At 34.1% G+C, this 24,478-nt stretch overlaps 2 non-coding genes across 2 annotated transcripts; one reads left to right on the forward strand and one right to left on the reverse strand.

Annotated features, from left to right (window-relative positions):
• Positions 1-4,249: 4,249 nt before the first annotated feature.
• LOC112706408 (uncharacterized) lies at positions 4,250-5,752 on the reverse strand. The gene is made up of 3 exons (XR_011864321.1): positions 5,682-5,752; positions 5,272-5,350; positions 4,250-4,309 (listed from the first exon to the last, which is right to left on the reverse strand). It is a non-coding gene; the product is annotated as an uncharacterized protein (transcript).
• Positions 5,753-19,482: 13,730 nt separating this feature from the next.
• Positions 19,483-19,590, forward strand: LOC112708630 (small nucleolar RNA R71). Its single transcript, XR_003156476.1, has one exon. It is a non-coding gene; the product is annotated as a small nucleolar RNA R71 (small nucleolar RNA).
• The last annotated feature ends 4,888 nt before the right edge of the window (positions 19,591-24,478 follow it).

The raw sequence follows: 24,478 nt of genomic DNA on the forward strand, positions 1-24,478 counted from the left end.
AGATTTTAAATTAATTAGGATTAGTTATAAAAAGGGAAGACTTCTCTTCTATTAGGTACATTACATTAGGGGGATTCCATTAGGGAATTCTATACAAATTTACATCTAACATTCCATGAGCAACTAATCCTCCATTGTTAAGGTTAGGAGCTCTGTCTATTTGTATGGATTGATTTTATTGCTTTTTTCTATTTTAATTTATGTTTTGGATTTATATTTAAGAATTATTTTTGCTCTTTATTTTATGAATATGGGTGGAACGGAAGTATGACCCATATTCTAATTGAGTTCTTGTAAAACTTGGAAAAACTCTTTACTTGAACAACAGCTTGAAAACAATTTCTCCTAAATTTTAATTATCTTAATTTAACAGGATACGTGACATATAATCCTTTTATTTCTTGGGTAAGTAAAGTTTTTGTGGCATATAAACTAGAAAATTGATTATCACCCTCTAATTGGAATTAATTGACCAAGGAATTGGCAGTTAATGAATTTTAGAGGAGACTAGGAAGGTCTAAGGAATTAGGGTCTAGTCACATACACTTTGCCATAAATTAAATCTTACATAATTAAAACAGTTAGTAAGAAAAGTTAATCCGGAAAAATAGATAACTCTGAAGCCTTAACAGTTTTCTCCATATTTTATTCCCAACTTATTTATTTGTCTATCCTTTTTATATTATGAGTTCGAATTTAAACCTTTTGAATATCTCAATACCCTTTTTTGCTTGCCTAACTAAACCAATCAATCAATCATTGTTGCTTAGTCCGTCAATCCTCGTGGGATCGACCCTTACTCACGTAAGGTATTACTTGGTACGATCCGGTGCACTTGCCGGTAAGTTTGTGGGTTGTAAAATACCGCATCAGTGGACAACACTCTCTGGCTCGCTCAGGCTCTCCTTCTCGCAAGCATGGAGGTCGGAGGTGGAACCGTGGAAGAATGGGAGATAGAAGTGTTTTGTGGGTGACTAGGTTTAGGGTTCGCGTGAAAGGAGAAGAAGAAAGCTAGGGTTGTGCCGTTGTGGGCTTGTGGCTGATTGAGTGATTGGCCCTTTTATACCTAGGTTAAAGAGCAACTTAGTAAAAACACACGCTACTAAACCCTCACTCTTCGGTTCGGTTCGATTTTTGCAAAGACAACCAAAAATTGAACCGAACCGATTGGTTTAGTTCGGAAAAAACAAAAAAACTGGTCTTTTCGATTTTTCTTTCTGTTGTTGTAAAATTCGGTTCGGTTCTGTGATAATATTTGGTCCGATCCGGTAAATTACACCCCTATATGATGATATGATTAAAAAAAGAAGATTATGTGCTTCCTCTTTGACTCCAAAGTCCATACGCAATGCATACACAAAACACAATAGAGTGGTATTGAACTTAATCTGTTACCAAAACTGACCTGACTCAATAAGCTTGGAATCAAACGTCTGTAAATTTTTCTAACCAAACCACCACAATCCCAACTATCGAAGCACTAACAGATGACTCCGTCAAAATAGCAACGGAGATATAAATAACAAACCTGATACGAATAACAAACTTCAGAACAACTCAATATATATACTAATGAGCTATTAGGCCACAGGTACGCAATACATTCAGTCTTACTCTGAATTACTTTACACTCTTACTTACTTGAGTATTGGCGTCCCTTTGCAGGTGCCCAACGCTGCCTTCCCAGCATGTAGACGATGATCCACACTTTGTGCTCTAAGGAAAGCCGGTTCAAACTCCCGCAAGTCGAGCTATACCTCGAAGCGTCCAGATTTACACAAGAATATTTGGCGCCCACCGTGGGGCCTCGACTTTTTCTAAACCCAAAACTCTTTATTCTCTACATTTTCTAATCTTTTATTACAGGCCGCAGCATATGGCAGACGAGCACAACCACGCTCCCTCGAACACTAACCAGGCCGAACTTCTAGTGATCAATGAGGCCCTCAGGGCCAAGAACCAGAGAATGACTGAACTCTTACGCCAGAATCAGCACGACCATAGCAAGGGAGGAGAACACAAGAATGTTGAAGATAAAGACAACAACGATGAGCACACGTCGGAGACAAAACACACTATACCTAATCCCTCGAAAAACAACCACCAAAAGAACCAACTCCTTCACAAAGGAAGTCATGAGCTTTGAAATGCCCAATAACTTAACCCTACCAACGACTTTAAAACGCTACCAAGGAATAGGAGACCCGAATGTCCACGTCACTAAATTTCACACTATGATGTTCATGAACAAAGAATCTGACCCAATCTTGTGCCACACTTTCCCAACCTTTCTGGATGGAGCTGCCCTAATTTGGTTCTCCAATCTCCCTAAAGGTTCCATCTCCAATTTTGATGAGCTGGCCGACCAGTTCGTCAATCACTTTGCCGCATTCCAAATATACGTCCACAATTCCGACTACCTGAGCACTATCAAACGAGGGCCGAATGAAAGCCTGAAAGACTACATGACCAGGTTCACGGAAGCAACCAATGAAATATCCAACCTAAACCTTAAAGTCCACCTTCACGCCCTAAAGAGCGGTCTTCGCCCAGGAAAATTTCAAGAGACCATAGTCATAGCAAAACCGAAGACTCTGGCTGAATTCCGAGAAAAAGCAACAACCCAAATCAAAATTGAGGAATTCCAAGCATTGCGAAGAGCGAAAAAGCCTACCTTGAATAGAGAAGATGAAAGACAAAACAAGCATTCGAGCAAAACAGGGACGGACAAATAGGGAGGACATTATAAAAGACATCCTGCATTCAAAACTCATCAAACCTCCAAACAGGGCCGGTACATATCAGGACCAGTGATATGTAGACAAATCCAAATACTGTGCCTTCCATCAGAAATACGGACACACCACAGATGACTGTGTAATAGCAAATGATGTCCTCAAAAAGCTAGCCCGCCAAGGATTACTGGCTAAATACATTGACAGTCGCGGACGAAAGCAGAACACAGAAGACCTCAACCAGCAATCTAAAACAACTGACAATTTCCGAGATAAAGGGAAAAAGGTAGACACTGATGTTAACCCACCTCGCAGAGTAATAAATTGTATTTTCGGTGGTTTTGCAGGTGGAAGATGCACAAACTCGGCAAGAAAAAAGTCGTACCGAGCTATGATGACCATGACAGGGTCAACCTCGTCCCAACCTGTCAACAAGGACAAACAGAGATCTCGATCCTCCCTAAGGACTATAAGGCAACTAGCCGCAACCTGGACGATCCCGTAGTCATCACAGTACAGGTCAGAGAGCCATTAATAAAGAAGATCCTGATGGATCCGGGGAGCTTAGAGACTCAAAAAGCATAATTTCTTTATCTTTGACAAAATAAAAAAAAAAGCAGGAGAGAAAAAAAAAACTGAAAAGGGCCAAGATCTAAATTTAATAGTTAAAATGTTAAATACTCAAGAGTAACGATAATAAAAATCATAAAATCAGCTATAGCATAGAATGTTACTATTTAAATAAAAAATAGCAATAATTGCAGAAAAATACCTTTTCCTTTCGAATATATAACATATATATAAGATTAATATTTAAATTTATCTCTTAAAAAATATTTATTTTTTAAATTAATCCCCTAAAGATTAAAAGTTACATTATTAGTTCCTGAAAATACAATCATAAATTAAATTGATTTTTTCGTCAGTTAGATAATTAAGTAAAACGTAGTATAATAATATAACACATTAATACCATGCATCTAAAAATAATTAATTAATATATCATCTAATATGTCATAAACTTATATATAGTCAAATTAATTTATTAATTTTTCAAAGTGTATATATAAATTATTTTCATCATTAAAATTTTAAAATTTAATCAATTTATTAGTTTGTAATATTTTTTCTTTATATACCCTATTTTATTTTAATATTTCTTAATCCTATTTAATTTCATTTATTACACTTTATAAATCCTATTTTTTACTTAAATGATTTTGTCAAATAATTGTTAATTAAATACTAAAAGAAATTTAATTTTTTAGATCTCATAATATAATATAGTAGTATTTTAAAATTTCGGTCTCTCGAATTTTGCTACATGTATGTATATATTACATATATATGCATATAATAATAATGATAATTATATATGAGGAATCATTTATATATACAAATTATTATTGTATTGTTATATAGATAAGGACCATATATGCATTGATTTAATTTCTGGGCTTATACTGAGTGTAGATATAATTGAGATGAGCTGCTAGAGTTCTTCTCATCAAACATTTCTCTCCTTCACAATTCTCATCATCCAACTGATCTCCTTCTTTGTGTGTCTTAACATCCTTCAATTTCATTCCACACACATCCAAATTATATTAATTCCTCAAATAAAATAATACATATAGTGACGGATCCAGAAAATTTTGATAGTGGAAGTAAAATATATATAACATTGTAATAATTTTTATGATAAAAATATTATGTTTACATAAAAAATTAGCTATCAAATAATCTACTATAAATTTGTGTATAAATGTATATATCATTTAACTTATTTTTAATATATATTTTATATTTCAAAATTTATATTTTAAGATTTATTTTGTACAAGTGATTATTTTATGTATACGTACCATAATTATTGTTATAATTATATTTTGTTATTGTAAAATATTATTATATTTCAAAATATCAAATTACAATTAAAATACTAAAATAGTAACTTAAATAATAACATATAATTTAAAATTTAATTTTTTATATTTCATATTTTGAAACCTTCACAATATATATAATTAAAATGTCTTTTTTTGTATATATCGTTAAACAATTATTTAAAACTCAACTTTCATACAATTAGCTCTTGATGATATTCATAGTTAAAAAAGGTCATTCAATTAGAGTAGTTATTATGAAAAAAAAAAAACTAAAACTAATTTTAAAAGAAGAAACACAAATGGATAGATAATATTCTTTCGAATCGATTTTTAAGAAAGAACACAAATCTTATTTAAATTTAAAAATTGATCATTATAATGGACATCTAATATGAAATTCTCAAATTACTATCAAGTGTCGAAAGTTAAATAAAAAATTATTATGAGGTTAAATTTAATAATTTAATAGAGACAAATAAATATTATTATTATATACTACTCAATAAATATTATTATTATATACTATCAATAATGTCTCATCATCGCATGACTATATATATATATACCAAATAAGAAAACTAATCGAACACTTGAAAAGGTTAATTAATAAGAATTAATTATTATTGAGTAAGATATACCATACGTACCTCATGCATGGATGATGAAGAGATCATCGTCACGGCATCAAATTCAAGGTGTGGGCGAGAGGCGTAGATTAAGCCAAAGCTAAGAAGAAGAGACAAGGTAAAGATAGTGACCAATTTTGACATAATTATAATTGATTATGAGAATTTTGCTTAATTATGAGAGAAGCCAAGGTTGTATGAGAAAGAATTGTATATATTCTTTCAATGATTATGATGATTCAATATATACAAGAAAAAAAGGACTATACAACTCATCAAATCAAAACAAACAAATCTTAAAAAAGAAATCTTATCCTAACAAAATGACGAGTCATCTTATTCTAGAATAAACGGAGAAAGGCATGAGACGAAAATAAATAAATAAAAATATTCTAATTGTTGTTTTGGGCTGATGATGATTGGTTCAATACCACTCAGTTGTGTTGTGTATGCGTTGCGTATGGACTATGGAGTCGAAGAGGAAGCACATAACCTTATTTTCTAATCATATCATCATATACTATTTATAGAACATAGAATCATATATGATATATATAATATGATATAAATTAATGTAAAGTGGAGATAAGTTTTAATATAGTCCTTGGAGTTGCACTCGAATCTCATAATAGTTCCTGAACTTAAAAGTTCCTCAGAGTCATCCCCAAACTTGCACTCCAGGACTCAAAGTGGTCCTTCCGGCAATTTCAGCACACGTGGCGCAACCGAAAAGCTTAGCTGGCAGCGTTGGTGACACGTGGGACTCACAATTTCTAACTGATGTGGCAGAGTAAACTCTTCCGACTCAATTTGGTCCCTCAGGTGAAGTTAAAACCCTAATCCCCTTTTTTGAAGGCCACATTGTTCACTCCGCTATCTCCTCATCGGTGCTGTGTTCTTCTGTTCTCCCTCTCTGAAGCCCGAAGGTTATGGCTAGTACGAGCAATGCAGCTGGGAGTTCGAACAACCCACGATCGTTTGGAAGCATCATGAGGAGAATGAACAGAAACAGAGAAGCTCGTTTGCCAAAAATGAAAAAAAATCATGAGAAGCCTGGTTTCTCTGAAAGAGGTAAGCAAAAAATGAAAAAATGTGGTTCATCTGTTTTTTGATATTGTTGTTAATCTAATATTCACAAAAGTTCAGGCCGTTTTTTTCGATTGTAATTGGTGGGTATGAACGCCTTTGTTCTGTTCTCTGTGCTAGGGTTTGATCACTACTGACTTTCATAGTGGTTTGGCCAAAAAAATTATAGAGTAGGAGTGTTTCTTGTGTTTTGATGATATGAAAACGTGTTCTTTATGTGTTAGGGTTTACTGCTTTTAGTGGAGGAGTTTTCAAACTGTTAATGTGTTTCAGGACAATGACTCTGATAAATGAATTTGTTAAACAGAGTTTGCATGATCACAGTAGAAGTAAAGATCTTTTGGGAGTTAAAATTTTTTGTAACTCTGATAATGGATTCTGAATTTGACTGATTTACCTAATTGCCTTTCTTTGTATTGGGTTGGTTTAGTTAAACTGAATGTAATATGTAATGCTTTTTAGTTAAACTGAGTGTGTGATCATAAAAGATTCTTGCATACATAAGTTAGAGTAATATAAAGTAAGTTTTGCAATTGCTAATGAAGTTAACTTAGCTATTGGAATAATCAAATTGTTTGATGAATTTGGTCTGGACTAGTGGATTAGTTGTGGAAAAGGGTATGTAAATTTGAATGGTTTGATCCACCAAAATTGAAGTTAGTGTCTAGAGAACTGCTATCCTTAGTTACACCAAAATAATGTTCTTGATTTCACACTTTCTTATGTTCACATGACACAAATCATTAGCAACATGATCAAAATAAAGGTGAAATATTATATAATTTAATAGTTAACAACTAACAAAATTAGGCACTCTATTCAATACCCCGGTCCACAATAACCTTTTATAATAAAAATTTTGAAAAAGAAAACCACAAAATAATAGAAGACTTAACTTATATTGTTAATTTGAATATAGTGATAATATAGCACAGTGAAATATTAGAGGGAGAAGGAGAAGTAGAAAAGCAAGGGAATGGTGCTTTTGTTGCCAACTGTCAAGTAATGAAAAGGAGAGAGTGAGAGTGATGATGAAAATGGTAGAAGATTAGGACTGAATCAATGCTATGATATGAAGATAATAGATGCCATTTAATGAGCTTTCATTAACTACTATTTACCATTACTATTTCTAGATAGTTTTTCTTGTTTCATCTCCACCTTCAGTGTTGTATATTATTTTATTGTTTTTTAACCTCTCTTGTTAGTGATTATTTTAGCTCCAAATTTTGGCAGATTTTCTTTATTTCTGTGTGCCTTTTTTTGTTGGTAGTAAGTTGTAGTTGTATATATATATTTTCCTCAGTTGCAAAAGAAAAAAAAGGGTCTTGGTCTTGGGTTTTGTGGGGAACTACACGGAGAGTGAAGTTTGGTGCCTGTCCTTGTGATTTATTTGTGAGTTTGATTTAAGGCACATATTGCTGATTATATATGCTTAATTAATCCTGGACTGATTATATGATGATAATACACTAGGCTGCTGTCTATATATGCAGAATTAATCCTGGACTGATTATATGCTGCATAATGTTCTGTCAATCTATTATTATTCATTTATCTTGTTCTGCATAATGTTCTGTAACAGTGCTATGTAGGGACTAGTTTGATGTCACTTGAACAAGTCTAGAGACTATTTTGATGTCACTTATATAACTGTAGGGACAGATTTGCTGCTCGAAAATAACTATCTGACCCCTTCTTTGGTATCTGAAACAGGGCCTTATAAATGCAGTTAAGGAAGTTTTTTCAGATGTCCATCACAGGAAACTGCTACAAGGCTTGCAAATTTCATGAAGTTTGTGCCAACCCTGGATTCAAGGCACCCAGACACAAAAAATGAAGATTAGGATAATTATGTTTAGGAAAAGCAGGCTGTTTTTTTGTATCTATTTTGCTGATGTTGTTTACAATGCCTAAAACATTGTCCCAGTGTTGGGGATTTTAGTATTTGAATTTTATCAGGTCAATATGTCAACAACTTTGATATACTTGGTGTTTTGGCTCTATAATGCCTTTTTTGAATCAAACATTACCAATATGAATTATGAATTATGACTTTATTGAATTGAGTTTTTTCAGCCTTTTATTTATATCTTATCCTCTGTTACAGACTTAAGAGTAATTCAAATCCTGTCCATTTCTATTTCATTGAAAAGAAGTCCAGGAACAAAAGTATGCATATCTATTTCTTTCAAACAAAAGGATAGGAACAAGTACATGAACAAGAAATGCATATAACATGCATGTCATTTGTTTTTTGCTAGATACAGTTGACCCTGTTGTCTATCCAGCTTTAATACAAGAACACCAATTACAATCAGCAGCATGAACACAAACATCAAAATTTCCCCCATTTTTAGAACCCTAATTTTAGCTTCTAATTTACCAAATTTCCAAGCCATCTTCATCTTCCATTCTTCATCATCAACTGAATGTCTTGTTCTATCATCACATGGCATGACATCTTCCAAAACTTTATCAACCCACATAAACAATCCACACCATTTCTTACCCACAGTCTGCACTTCAAAGAAAATTCAATCAGCAAAATTTATATCCATAAATACAGTAATCAACAACAATAATACTTACAATTGTAGTTCGGGCAACCCAGGAACGGGCTTCCTGGATTAGAATCTATCCCTGACCACCGCAGCACCGGTCTCGACCCACAGGCACACCATTCTGGCAAACGAGCTTCTCTTTTTCTGTTCATTCTCCTCATGATGCTTCCAAATGATCGTGGGTTGTTCGAGCTCCCAGCTGCATTGCTCGTGCTAGCCATAACCTTCGACTTTCAGAGAGGGAGAACAGAAGAACACAGCACCGACGAGGAGACATCAGAGTGAACAATGTGGCCTTCAAAAGGGGATTAGGGTTTTAACTTCACCTGAGGGACCAAATTGAGTCGGAAGATTTTACTCTGCCACATCAGCTAGCCATTGTGAGTCCCACGTGTCACCAACGCTGCCAGCTAAGCTTTCCGGTTGCGCCACGTGTGCTGAAATTGCCGGAAGGACCACTTTGAGTCCCGGAGTGCAAGTTCGGGGATGACTCTGAGAAACTTTTAAATTCAGGAACTACTATGAGGCTCAAGTGCAATTTCAGGGACTACATTGAGGCTTATCTCTGTAAAGTGAGATGGAAGAAGTTAAGCTTACCCGGCACGGTGTAGAGTGAGTGATCCTCTACATATAATTACTAATTTGGTCCCTATTCATTTTTCAGAATGATAATACGACGCTTTAAATAAAAACGATTCACTTTGGTCCATGTTTTCTATTTTTGTAACACAATGCCCAGTCTGTGTGGGTATTTTTCTGTCAACTCTAAATAAAAAATGTTGACGTGTCAGATTTAGAAATGGACAGAGGTCTAATTGTCTCTAAATTTAAGTTAGTTAAAAATTTATTTGTTCTTATTCTTTAAACAATATCTTTTTTAAATCGATCTTTTTGTATAATAATGTTGTTATGTTAAGTGAAACATGGATAATTTTCATTTTTAATTCATATTGGACTAAATAAGCAACTCATTGTACAGATATCTCACATAAGCAAATTTGTTTTTTTGTGTTTACTGTCCTTTCATGTAGAAAAATGTCAATAACTTGTCATCCCAAACTAAACACCTTCCACAACCATTAGATGTTTGATTTTTCTGTTAGATTATTCACAAAAATCGTAAATGTGCCTTGTTCAATTCTTTGAAATTTATCAATTCTCTCTGTTTTTCTAATATCAGCTTCTCCTCATTAAAATTCTCTCTCATCACACTCACTCTTTCGTTAGCTTTCTGTTTTTCACTCATCATTATGTAAGCACAAAAGCTAACATTGTTAAACAAACTCATACAAAAACTCTCTGGAACATCTCGAAGCAGTACCAGAAACATCAAAACCCAACAAAATCCAAGGTAGCAATCCAAACAAAAGTAGCAAAATTTAGATAGTGTTTATGATTTTTTGAATTTTAAAATTTAATTTACATGCTAAATTTTATAAGTTTTAGAAGGAGTATAGGTGGATATTCCACAAATAGACTAATGGAGTTAGGATACAAAATTTTACTTCTCATAGATAATAACAAAGTAATTAAGGGTGTTCATGGATCGGATCTGATCCGTATATTTGCGGTATTTATTTGAATCATATGAAAATTGAGGATATGGATCCGATCTGCAAGGCTATTGGATCGGATCAGATCCGATCCGCACACTTATAGGATTAGATTGCGAATTTTATATAAGTAGATTATAAATAAATAAATAAATATTCTTCTTATATTTTATTTCAACTAATAATTATCATATATATTATATTATTTTTATTTTAATATTTAAGAAAAATATATTTAAAAGAGTAGTTAAAATAATTTTATTAATAATTTTTTAATAAAAATAAACTTTTAAAAATATTTTTGTATTTTGCAGATATATCCGATATCCAATTCGATCCGCAAATGTGCGAATCGGATCGGATCGAATTTAAACTTAAAACCAGCAGATATTGGATTCGATCCGATGATCTTAGTGCGGATTGGATCGAAATTTTCGCCATATCCGATCCGATCCGTTCACCCCTAAAAGTAACTTTTGTATAAAATAAGAAAAATGCTATTCATCTTCTAAAATATCATTTTTTAAACAACCTTTAAATTTAATCATTTAATTATAATAATATTTTAATCATTAATTTTTTTATTTTTTAAAAAACCGTATCTATTGAGATTTAGTTTAATTTTTATATCTCTTATTTTTTTCTTATTTTCAAACTTTTTACACTATTAAACTCTTGTTAGTTATTTTATCTTGAAACGTTAGAAACTCATTTTTTTAGAAAAAAAATACTCCAAACTAATTAAACACAGTCCTTTATCTTTTTATATGTACTTAGCTTTATAGAATTTATTTATTTATTTATTTATTCCATTAAATATTGTTAGGTACACATCTAAAATAATAAATAATTAATAAAATATTTTTAAAACATATCCAAAAATACATATAATCTAATTTTTTTAGTAAACTTAAGTAAACACTAAATACATCACATTTAAAATAACAAATAATAAATTAAATATTTTGTAAATACATCATTATCAAAAATCATAAAAAGATGGATACTATCAAGCGTATAGATAATAATTAGGATTACTATATTTATTTAATTATGATAGTTTAAAAATCATTCTTACAATAATGAAGTATCTCTCTCAAATATAAGCAGAAGCATAAATTTAAAAAGATAGAATCTTTTACCACTAAGAGGCCAGAAAGTGTTATTTATAATTTTTTAGTGGTGTCTTTTGAAAAAAGTGATTTGATTTATGGTATAATTTTTAATTATATCAAGTTTCATCCAAAATAATAAAGAATAAATAAAATATTTTTAAAACACATCCAAAAAATTACATAAGATATAAATTTTATTGGTAAAATTAAGTAAACACATCTAAAATAACAAATAACAAGCTAAATATTTTATGAACACATCTAAATTTATCAAAATCATAAAAAGATGGATGTGAAAATAGCAATTATTATGCTTATTAATTAGTTATGATAGCTTCAAAGTCATTCTTACAAGAATGAAGATTTCTTCCTCAAATACAAACAAAAACGTATAGAATCTTTTATTAGAGGAGGCGGTGAAGACGAAGAGTGCGTTGTAAATCTAAATTCCGGCAGAAGATCGGAGTGCAACAAAGATGGGAGGAGTACGAGACGGAAAAAGATCGCGGACCAATGGAAGAGCACAACTCGAAGGAGGAGCACAGCCAAGGAAGAACACAGGGCGATAGGGAGCGCAGGGCATGGAAGGAGCGTGGCATAAGGAAGAAGCGGGGCAACTGAGGAGGAGTGTGAGGCGCTGCAGATCTAGATTTTACTAACGAGCAAAAGGTTTAATAAAATGAAATCTGTGTTTTAAGATATTTAAGAGATGTTTTGGGATGCGTTAGGATTTAGAAGATTTAAAATTGAAGTTGTTGAATTTTAGTTTTACTCAAATTATTTTTTAAAATTTATATTTTAAATTAAAAGACATTAAATTTATTTGAATGTATTTATTTTTATTTTTTAAAATTATTATAATAAAAAATTATTTAAAAAATAAATTTAAAAAATACTTAGTTGTATTAATAAAATAGTGTAAAACAAAATGAAACCAACAAAAAATCAAATAGTACGAAAATTTGACCCTACTCATCCTATTATCATCCCTTTGTCTCATGGAATTGAAGAGAGTGATAATCGGAGCTACAAGGCTTGAAACGTGCCATAAATCAATTCGTGGCAATTAAAGTCTACAAAATTGACTAGATCTCCATAGTGGTCCTCCAGATTGTAATTGCACTATTTATGTCCTTTAGATTGCGCTCCGGGCAACATAATGATCCTTCGATGGAATTTCGGTGTGACTCAGCGACGGCCTTGCTTATGTGGCACTGGTGCACGAAATTGTGATCTCTAATAATATCATTCAACTTGATATGCGCATCTACTAACTCAACACTTTCTTCACAACTTCGCACAACTAACCAGCAAGTGCACTAGGTCGTCCAAGTAATAAATCTTACGTGAGTAAGGGTCGATCCCACGGAGATTGTTGGTATGAAGCAAGCTATGGTCATCTTGTAGATCTCAATTAGGCGGATAATAAATGGTTATGGAGTTTTCGAAATTAATAATAAATAAAACATAAAATAGAGATAGAAATACTTATCTAAATCATTGGTAGAAATTTCAGATAAGTGTATGGAGATGCTGTGTTCCTTCTGAATCTCTGCTTTCCTGCTGCTTTCATCCAATCCTTCTTACTCCTCTCCATGGCAAGCTGTATGTAGGGCATCACCGTTGTCAATGGCTACATCCCATCCTCTCAGTGAAAATGGTCCAAATGCTCTGTCACAGCACGACTAATCATCTGTCGGTTCTCGATCATGTCGGAATAGAATCCATTGATTCTTTTGCGTTTGTCATCACGCCCAACAATCGCGAGTTTGAAGCTTGTCACAGTCATTTAATCCCTGAATCCTACTCGGAATACCACAGACAAGGTTTAGACTTTTCGGATTCTCATGAATGCCGCCATCAATTCTAGCTTATACCACAAAGATTCTGATTAAGGAATTTAAGAGATATGTGCTCGGTCTAAGGTAGAACGGAGGTGATTGTCAGTCACGCGTTCATAGGTGAGAATGATGATGAGTGTCACAGATCATCACATTCATCATGGTGAAGTGTAACGAATATCTTAGAACAGGAATAAACTGAATTGAATAGAAAATAGTAGTAATTGCATTAAAACTCGAGGTACAGCAGAGCTCTACACACTTAATCTATCGTGTGTAGAAACTCCACTATTGAAAATACATAAGTGATGGTCCAGGAATGGCCAAATGGCCAGCCCCCAAAATGTGATATGAATTCGAAAATAGGGAGAAGGACCCTTAGTACAATAGTAAAAAGTTCTATTTATACTAGACTAGCTACTAGGGTTTACAGAAGTAAGTAATTGATGCAGAAATCCACTTCCGGGGCCCACTTGGTGTGCGCTTGGGCTGATCTTGAGCTTTACACATGCAGAGGCTTCTTTTGGAGTTGGACGCCAAGTTGTAACGTGTTTTTGGTGTTCAACTCTGGTTCGTGACGTGTTTCTGGCGTTTGACTCCAGAATGCATCATGGAACTGGCGTTGAGCGCCAGTTTGCATCGTCTAATCTCGAATAAAATATAGACTATTATATATTGTTGGAAAGCTCTGGATGTCTACTTTCCAACATCGTTAAGAACGCACCATTTGGAGTTCTGTAGCTCTAGAAAATTCATTTCGAGTACAGGGAGGTCATAATCCAACAGCATCAGCAGTCATTTGTCAGCCTTTTATCAGAGTTTTGCTCAGGTCCCTCAATTCCAACCAGAAAATACCTGAAATCACAGAAAAACACACAAACTCATAGTAAAGTCTAGAATTGTGAATTTAGCATAAAAACTAATGAAAAAAAGTAGATAGATCTTACTAAAAACTACCTAAAAACAATGCCAAAAAGCGTATAAATTATCCGCTCATCACAACACCAAACTTAAATTGTTGCTTTTCCCCAAGCAACTGAAAATCAAATAGGATAAAAAGAAGAGAATATACTATAAATCCCAAAATATCAATGAATATTAGTTCTAAATTAGATGAGCGGGACTTGTAGCTTTTTGTTTCTGAACAGTTTTGGCATCTCACTTTTTCCTTTGAAGTTTAGAATGATTGGCATCTCTATGAACTTAGAATTTCAGATAGTGTTATTGATTCTCCTAGTTAAGTTTGTTGATTCTTGAACACAACTACTTTTATGAGTCTTGGTCGTGGCCCTAAACACTTTGTTTTCCAGTATTACCACCGGATACATAAATGTCACAGACACATGACTGGGTGAACCTTTTCAGATTGGGACTCAGCTTTGCTAAAGTCCCCGGTTAGAGGTATCTAGAGCTCTTAAACACACTCTTTTTGCTTTGGATCACGACTTTAACCACTCAGTCTCAAGCTTTTCACTTGGACCTGCATGCCACAAGCACGTGGTTAGGGACAGCTTGAATTAGCCGCTTAGGCCTGGATTTTATTTCATTGGGCCCTCCTATCCATTGATGCTCAAAGCCTTGGATCCTTTTCACCCTTGCCTTTTGGTTTTAAGGGTTATTGGCTTTTTCTGCTTGCTTTTCTTTTTCTTTCTATTTTCTCTTTTTTTTTTGCCAAATTTTTTTTCGCAAGCTTTGTCTTTCACTGCTTGATTCTTGCTTCAAGAATCAATTTTATGATTTTTCAGATTAGCAATAACATTTCTCTTTGTTCATCATTCTTTCAAGAGCCAACAATTTTAACATCCATAAACAACAAGATCAAAATTATGCACTGTTTAAGCATTCATTCAGAAAACAAAAAGTATTGTCACCACATCAATATAATTAAACTAAATTCAAGGATAAATTCGAAACTCATGTACTTCTTGTTCTTTTGTATTAAAAACATTTTTCATTTAAGAGAGGTGAAGGATTTATGAAATTATTCATAGCCTTAAGACATAGTTGCTAAACACTAATGATCATGTAGTAAAGACACAAACATAGACAAACATATAGCATAAAATCGAAAAACAGATAATTAAGAACAAGGAAGTTAAGGAATGAGTCCACCTTAGTGAAGGTGGCGCCTTCTTGAAGGACCAATGGTGCTTTGAGCTCCTTTATGTCTCTTCCTTGTCTTTGTGGCTTGATCCCTAGTGATTTTGGTGCTCCTATCCTTAGTTGCTCCCAATAATTGTGTGGAGGAAAATGTATTCCCTAAGGTATCTCAGGGATTTCTTGATGAGGGAATTCCTCATGCTCTTATTGAGGTCCATGAGTGGCTCTCTTGATGTGCAGTCAAATGCTTTACTACTGAGCTCTGGACCCTTGAGATGAATTTTCCATCTCCCATGACTCAGAGGTGGAAGCAATTGCCTTTCTTTTCCTCTTTCTTGAGGTTTTTCTGGCCTTATGTGCCATCAATGGTTATGGAAAAATAAAAAAGCTATACTTTTACCACACCAAACTTAGAATATTGCTCGCCCTCGAGCAAAAGAAGAAAGAATGGAAGAAGAAGAAGATATGGAGGAGAGGGAGAGATGGGTATGTTTCGGCCATATGGGTGGGATTGGGTGGGAAAGGATGGATGGATGTGAGTGGTGAAGAGGTGATGGGGAAGAGAGATTGAGGTGATTGGTGAAGAAGAGAGAAGGTGAGTTGAGGTAGGTGGAGATCCTGTGGGGTCCACAGATCCTGAGGTGTCAAGGATTTATATCCCTGCACCAATGAGGCGTGTAAAACGCCCTCTGCATACAATCCTGGTGTTTAACGCCAGATTGATGCTTGTTTCTGGCGTTAAACGCCAGTTCCATGCTTGTTTTGGGCGTTCAACGCCAGTCTGCAGCATGTTTCTGGCGTTGAACGCCAGCTTTTCTCAGTGTACAATCCTGGCGTTTAAACGCCAGATTGCTCCATGTTTCTGGTGTTCAACGCCAGATCCATGCTCTGTTCTGGCGTTGAACGCCAGCCAGATGCTCCGTACTGGTGTTTAAACGCCAGTGAGCCCTTCCTCCAGGGTGTGCTATTTCTTCTGCTATTTTTGACTCTGTTTTTAATTTTAGTATTTGTTTTGTGACTCCACATGATCATGAACCTAATAAAACATAAAAGAACAATAAAATAAAAATAAAATTAGATAAATAAAAATTAGGTTGCCTCCCAATAAGCGCTCCTTTAGGCTGCGTTTGTTTTTAGAGACAGGACAGAACATGACACTGAAATAGAGACAATAGGACGGAGACACTAAAAATTATCTTTTGTGTATTGTGTTTGGATACGATGGACAAGACACTAATGTAATGTAATGTCTAGTATTATGTTTGGATACATATGGACAAGACTAAAATAACCCTGTGATTCCAAATTTTCTACATCAATACAAATTAATTTAATAAAAAATGAGAGTACGTAGGAGTACAGACGGAACTTGAAAAAAATATTTGAAGAGGTAAAAAATTTTAATAAAAAAATATATTAGTATTTATATTAAAATAAAATTTATAAATATAATTATTTTATTTTAAAATTTATTATTAATATGTAGGAATACATATGGTTAAGATTAACAAAAAAAATAAATTTGAGTTTGATTAATAAAAAATTTTGTTTAAGTTAATAAGTCAAATTAATTTTAAATAAAAAATTAATTTAAAAAAATTCATTTTTACATGAAAAAACAATTAGTTTTTGCATATAAAAATCTATTTTTATTTAAAAAAACTAATTTTTTATCTAAAAGCTGATTTTTCTTTATAAAAAATTGATTTTTCTTTAAATTATATAAAATCAATTACAATTTATAAATTATTTTTTTGCATTTTAAAAGATCAATTTTACTTATGATAATATTTATATTTCAAAAGTCTCAAGATTAATTATTTTTGTTATTATTTTTATTACAAATCAAATAATATAATATAAGGTTAAAATGGTATTGAAGTAAAACGATAAAAAGAAAAGAATTATCTACCCCCAATAAAAAATTCGATAGAAAAGAGAGAGTACCTGGGAAAGAAAGAGATAGAGAAAGAACAGGAAGAAAAAAGTATTTCTAAACAACGCAATAAGAAAAATAAGAAGGGGTAATAGTGAAAAAAAAAAGGAAAATAAAATTTATAAAATTGTCTGTGTCCACTCTTCCAAATCTCGTGTCCATCATTGTCCTTCGTGAAAGAGTGGACACAAAAGTATAAAAAATTGTCTCGGAGACAATATGTCCATTGTCCATGTCTCTGCTTCCAAACACTTTTTAAACAAGTGTTGTCCATATCTCCGTGTCTGCCCCCGAAAACAAACGCTACCTTAATGTCACTAGCTTGACAGTGGGCTCTCATGGAGCCTCAAAGGTGATCAGGTCAATGTTGTAGACTCCTAACACCAAACTTAGAGTTTGAATGTGGGGATTCAACATCAAACTTAGAGTTTGGCTGTGGCCTCCCAACACCAAACTTAGAGTTTAATTGTGGGGGCTTTGTTTGACTCTGTACTGAGAGAAGCTTTTCATGCTTCCTCTCCATGTATACAGAAGAACACCCTTGGGTCTTAAACACAAGGTAGTTCCCATTCAATTGAAGGACTAATTCTCCTCTGTTAACATCTATCACAGCTCCTGCTGTGGCTAGGAAAGGTCTTCCAAGGATGATGCATTCATCCTCCTCCTTCCTAGTGTCTAAGATTATGAAATTAGCAAGGATGTAAAGGTCTTTAACCTTCACTAACACGTCCTCTACTAATCCATAATCTTATCTTTGTGATCCGTCTGTCATTTGTAATGAGAATATAGCATGTTGTACCTCAATGATCCCCAGCTTCTCCATTACAGAGAGTGGCATAAGATTTATCCCTGATCCCAGGTCACACAGAGCCTTCTCAAAGGTCATGGTGCCTATGGTGCAGGGTATTAAAAATTTACCAGGATCTTGTCTCTTTTGAGGTAAAGTTTGCTGAACCCATGTATCTAGTTCACTAATGAGCAAGGGAGGTTCACCTTCCCAAGTCTCATTACCAAACAATTTGGCATTCAGCTTCATGATGGCTCCTAGATATTGAGCAACTTGCTCTCCATTTACATCTTCCTCCTCTTCAGAGGAAGAATAATCTTCAGAGCTCATGAATGGTAAAAGGAGATTTAATGAGATCTCTATGGTCTCTATATGACCTTCAGATCCTTTTGGGTCCTCAATAGGGAGCTCCTTCTTGCTTGAGAGATGTCCCATGAGATCTTTCTCATTAGGATTCACGTCCTCTCCTTCCTCCCTAGGTTCGGCCATATTGATTATGTCTATGGCCTTGCACTCTCTTTTTGGATTCTCTTCAGTATTGCTTGGGAGAGTACTAGGAGGAGTTTCAGTGACTTTCTTACTCAGCTGGCCTACTTGTGCCTCCAAATTTCTGATGGAGGACCTTGTTTCACTCATGAAACTTAAAGTGGCCTTAGACAGATTAGATACTAAGTTTGCTAAGTTAGAAGTGCTCTGCTCAGAATTCTCTGTCTGTTGATGAGAAGATGATGGAAAAGGCTTGTTATTGCTGAGCCTGTTTCTTCCACCATTATTAAAGCCTTGTTGAGGCTTTTGTTGATCCTTCCATGAAAAATTTGGATGATTTCTCCATGACGAATTATAGGTGTTTCCATAAGGTTCACCCATATAATTTACCTCTGCTATTGCAGGGTTCTCAGGATCATAAGCTTCTTCTTTAGAAGATGCCTCTTTAGTACTGTTGGATGCATTTTGCCATCCATTCAGACTTTGAGAAATCATGTTGACTTGCTGAGTTAACATTTTGTTCTAAGCCAATATGGCATTCAGAGCATCAATTTCAAGAACTCCCTTCCTCTGAGGCGTCCCATTACTCACAGAATTCCTCTCAGAAGTGTACATGAACTGGTTATTTGCAACCATGTCAATGAGTTCTTGAGCATCTGCAGGCGTTTTCTTTAGATGAATGGATCCACCTCAGAATGGTCCACTGACATCTTAGAGAACTCAGATAGACCATAATAGAATATATCTAGAATAGTCCACTCTGAAAGCATGTCAGAAGGACATTTTTTGGTCATCTGCTTGTATCTTTCCCAAGCTTCATAGAGGGATTCACCATCTTTTTGTTTGAAGGTCTGAACATTCACTCTAAGCTTGCTCAGCTTTTGAGGAGGAAAGAACTTAGCCAAGAAGGCCGCGACCAGCTTATCCCAGGAGTCCAGGCTATCTTTAGGCTGTGAGTCCAACCATGTTCTAGCCCTGTCTCTCACAGCAAAAGGGAAAAGCATGAGCCTGTAGACTTCAGGGTCTACTCTATTAGTCTTAACAGTCTCATAGACCTGCAAGAACTCGGTTAAAAACTGGTAGGGATCTTCTGATTGAAGTCCATGGAACTTGCAGTTCTGTTGCATTAGAGCAACCAGTTGAGGTTTCAGCTCAAAATTGTTTGCTCCAATGGTAGGGATTGAGATGCTTCTTCCATCAAACTTGGAAGTAGGTGTAGTGTAATCACCAAGCATCCTCCTTGTATTATTATTTTCGGCTGCCATTTCTTCTTCTTTTTCGAAAATTTCTGTGAGGTTGTCTCTGGATTGTTGTAATTTAGCTTCTCTTAGTTTTCTCTTCAGAGTCCTTTCAGGTTCAGGATCTGCTTTAACAAGAATATTCTTGTCCTTGCTCCTGCTCATATGAAAAAGAAAATAACAGAAAATAATAATAGGGATCCTCTTTACCACAGTAGAGAGATTCCTTTATGTTAGTAGAAGAAAAAGGGAATAGAAGAAGAAAAAGGTAAGAATCCAAATACAAGGGTGAAGATAGGTTCAGATTCTTTGAGATGAAGAGAAGTGTTAGTAAATAAATAAATAAATAGAAGAGGAGGAGAGAAGGAGAAATTCGAAAATAAATTTTGAAAAAGGGTTAGTGATTTTCGAAAATTAAGAGAAGAAACAAAAATTAAAATTAAAATTTAAAACAATTAGTTAATTAAAAATAATTTTGAAAAAAGGGGAGATATTTTCGAAAATTAGAGAGAGAGAGAGAGAGGTTGTTAGGTGGTTTTTGAAAAAGATAAAAAACAAACAAAAAGTCAATTAGTTAGTTGAAAAAGATTTAAAATTCAATTTTTGAAAAGATAAGAAGTTAGAAAAGATATTTTGAAAAGATATGATTGAAAAAGATATTTTGGAAAAGATTTGATTTTTAAAATTAAAATTTGATTACTTGACTAACAAGAAACTAAAAGATATGATTCTAGAATTTAAAGATTGAACCTTTCTTAACAAGAAAGTAATAGAGTTCAAATTTTTGAATCAATCACATTAATTGTTAGTAAAGTTTTCGAAATTTTGAGATAAAGATAAGAAAAAGATTTTGAAAATTAAATTAAAAATTTTCAAAAAATAGTAAGAAAAATGAAAAAGATTTGGTTTTTGAAAAAGTTTTGAAAAGATAAGATTTTTTTTTTAAATTGAAAATTTGACTTGACTTATAAGAAATAGCAAATTTTAAAATTTTTTGACTAAGTCAACTCAAATTTTCGAAATTTTGAGTAAAATAAGGAAAAGATATTTTTTTATTTTTTTTTTTGAATTTTTAATGAAGAGAGAGAAAAACATGGAAATGACTCACAACATGAAAATTATGAATCAAGACACATGATGCATGCAAGAACACTATGAATGTCAAGATGAACACCAAGAACACTTTGAAGATCAAGATGAACATCAAGATTTATTTTTGAAAAATTTTCAAGAAAAGAAAACATGCAAGACACCAAATTTAGAAATTTTTAATGATTAGACACTATGAATGCAAAAATGCACATGAAAAACAACAAAAAACACAAATCAAGAAAACATGAAGATCAAACAAGAAGACTTATCAAGAATAACTTGAAGATTATGAAGAACATCATGCATGATTTTTTTCTGAAAAAATGCATAAATTTTAAAAACATGCAATTGACACCAAACTTAAAAATTGACTCTAGACTCAAACAAAAAACACAAAATATTTTTTATTTTTATGATTTTATAATTTTTTTGTATATATTTTTCGAAATTTTATAGGAAAAAGAAAATAAGAAATTTAAAATTTTCAATAAGAATTCCAGGAATCTTTCAATGTTAACCTAAAGCTCCAATCGAAGGGTTGGACATGGCTTAATAGCCAGCCAGCTTTAGGATATAAATCAGGCATGCAACAACTGATTCTTCATCCAACTCCATATACATGCCTTTTATGTTGACAAGTGGAAGCCTCAATCCAAAAGAATTTGGATATGGCTTTACAGCCAGCCAGGCTTCAACATGTTACCATGAAACTCTAGAATTCATTCTTAAAAACTCTGAAAATTTTCGAAAATAGGTGATAAATTTTTGAAAGATTTTTTTAAAAATTTTTTGAAAATAAAACAAAAAAAAATTACCTAATCTGAGCGACAAGATGAACCGTCAGTTGTCCAAACTCGAACAATCCTCGACAACGGCGCCAAAAACTTGGTGCACGAAATTGTGATCTCTAATAATGGCATTCAACTTGATATGCGCATCTACTAACTCAGCACTTTCTTCACAACTTCGCACAACTAACCAGCAAGTGCACTGGGTCGTCTAAGTAATAAACCTTACGTGAGTAAGGGTCGATCCCACGGAGATTGTCGGTATGAAGCAAGCTATGGTCATCTTGTAGATCTCAGTTAGGCAGATAATAAATGGTTATAGAGTTTTCGAAATTAATAATAAATAAAACATAAAATAAAGATAGAAATACTTATGTAAATCATTGGTAGGAATTTCAAATAAGCGTATGGAGATGCTGTGTTCCTTCTGAATCTCTCTGCTTTCCTGCTGCTTTCATCCAATCCTTCTTACTCCTCTCCATGGCAAGCTGTATGTAGGGCATCACCGTTGTCAATGGCTACATCCCATCCTCTCAGTGAAAATGGTCCAAATGCTCTGTCACAGCACGGCTAATCATCTGTCGGTTCTTGATCATGTCGGAATAGAATCCATTAATTCTTTTGCGTTTGTCATCACGCCCAACAATCGCGAGTTTGAAGCTCGTCACAGTCATTTAATCCTTGAATCCTACTCGGAATACCACAGACAAGGTTTAGACTTTCCGGATTCTCATGAATGCCGCCATCAATTCTAGCTTATACCACGAAGATTCTGATTAAAGAATCTAAGAGATATGCGCTCGGTCTAAGGTAGAACGGAGGTGGTTGTCAGTCACGCGTTCATATGTGAGAATGATGATGAGTGTCACGGATCATCACATTCATCATGGTGAAGTGCAACGAATATCTTGGAACAGGAATAAACTGAATTGAATAGAAAATAGTAGTAATTGCATTAAAACTCGAGGTACAACAGAGCTCTACACTCTTAATCTATGGTGTGTAGAAACTCCACTGTTGAAAATACATAAGTGATGGTCCAGGCATGGCCGAATGGCCAGCCCCCAAAATGTGATATGAATTCGAAAATAGGGAGAAGGACCCTTAGTACAATAGTAAAAAGTTCTATTTCTAATAGACTAGCTACTAGGGTTTACAGAAGTAAGTAATTGATGCAGAAATCCACCTCCGGGGCCCACTTAGTGTGTGCTTGGGCTGAGCTTGAGCTTTACACGTGCAGAGGCTTCTTTTGGAGTTGGACGCCAAGTTGTAATGTGTTTTTGGCGTTCAACTCTACTTTGTGACGTGTTTCTGGCGTTTGACTCCAGAATGCAGTATGGAACTGGCATTGAGCACCAGTTTGCATCATCTAATCTCGAATAAAGTATGGACCATTATATATTTCTGGAAAGCTCTGGATGTCTACTTTCCAACGCCGTTAAGAGCGCACCATTTGGAGTTCTGTAGCTCCAGAAAATTCATGTCGAGTGTAGGGAGGTCAGAATCCAACAGCATCAGTAGTCCTTTGTTAGCCTTTTATCAGAGTTTTACTCAGGTCCCTCAATTCCAGCCAGAAAATACCTAAAATCACAAAAAAACACACAAACTCATAGTAAAGTCCAGAAATTTTAATTTAGCATAAAAACTAATGAAAACATCCCTAAAAGTAGCTAGATCTTACTAAAAACTACCTAAAAACAATGCCAAGAAGCGTATAAATTATCCGCTCATCAGGCACAGTCACTGTCATTTTGGATGTCATAGTGAACAGATGACATGGATTGTATTGTAAAATTCCTCAATGCAGTCCATGTTTTCCTTTTTAAACCCTAAAACTTCGTCATGTGGTTCTCTCCACCAATGTCTTCTTCTTCATCTGTTGTGTACACCAATAGCTGTCTCTCATGAGAGGAACTGGGAGCCACGTTAGTTGCAGAAAGCTCGAACCGGTCATCATCGACGGAGAAATGGACAAGAAGCACAATGCAAAACAGGCAGAGGCGGGTTCCGGACTGGTGCGCCTGTGGTTGTTGCCCGGTGCTTAGGTGGTCAGGGACGAAGACGCATCCTAACAAGCCCTTCTTTAGTTGCCCTAACTATAATGTGAATAAAGGTAACTCATTTGTAGTTCATTGATTTTTTTGTTGTGATTATAAATTGTGGATAATTGTTTGCAGACAAGTGGAAAAAAATGGTGTGACTTATTCGTATGGGTAGATTGTGTGCAAGAAAAGCTACCTAAAAGAGCTGTTTCAAGAGATGATGATGGTGACAAGAAGATGAACTTTGCATGGCGGATGGGCAAGATGGAAGCAGACATTAGAAATCTGAAATTTATTACTCAAGTTCTTGGGTTTGGGTTCTTAGTAGTTGTTGTTTTTGTAGGAATGGTGCTATTAAAGGGTTGAGAATATGGCAATGCAATGTAGTTCCCAAATTAATGAATGAAAGTGTTATGGGGTAACATCACAAGGTTTCTGTAACTGATCTTGGTTTACTATAATATAATATCCTGTTAGATGAATAAATAGTACATGTAAATAAATAATAGAAAGGTTGATTCAAACCATGGATAGTATTAATTGATCTAAACCAAAATATGGTAAACCATTCATAGTTTTTATACATTACAGCCATAAGTA

This window comes from Arachis hypogaea, chromosome 8 (genome assembly GCF_003086295.3).
Source record: "Arachis hypogaea cultivar Tifrunner chromosome 8, arahy.Tifrunner.gnm2.J5K5, whole genome shotgun sequence".
Classification (NCBI taxonomy): domain Eukaryota; kingdom Viridiplantae; phylum Streptophyta; class Magnoliopsida; order Fabales; family Fabaceae; genus Arachis; species Arachis hypogaea.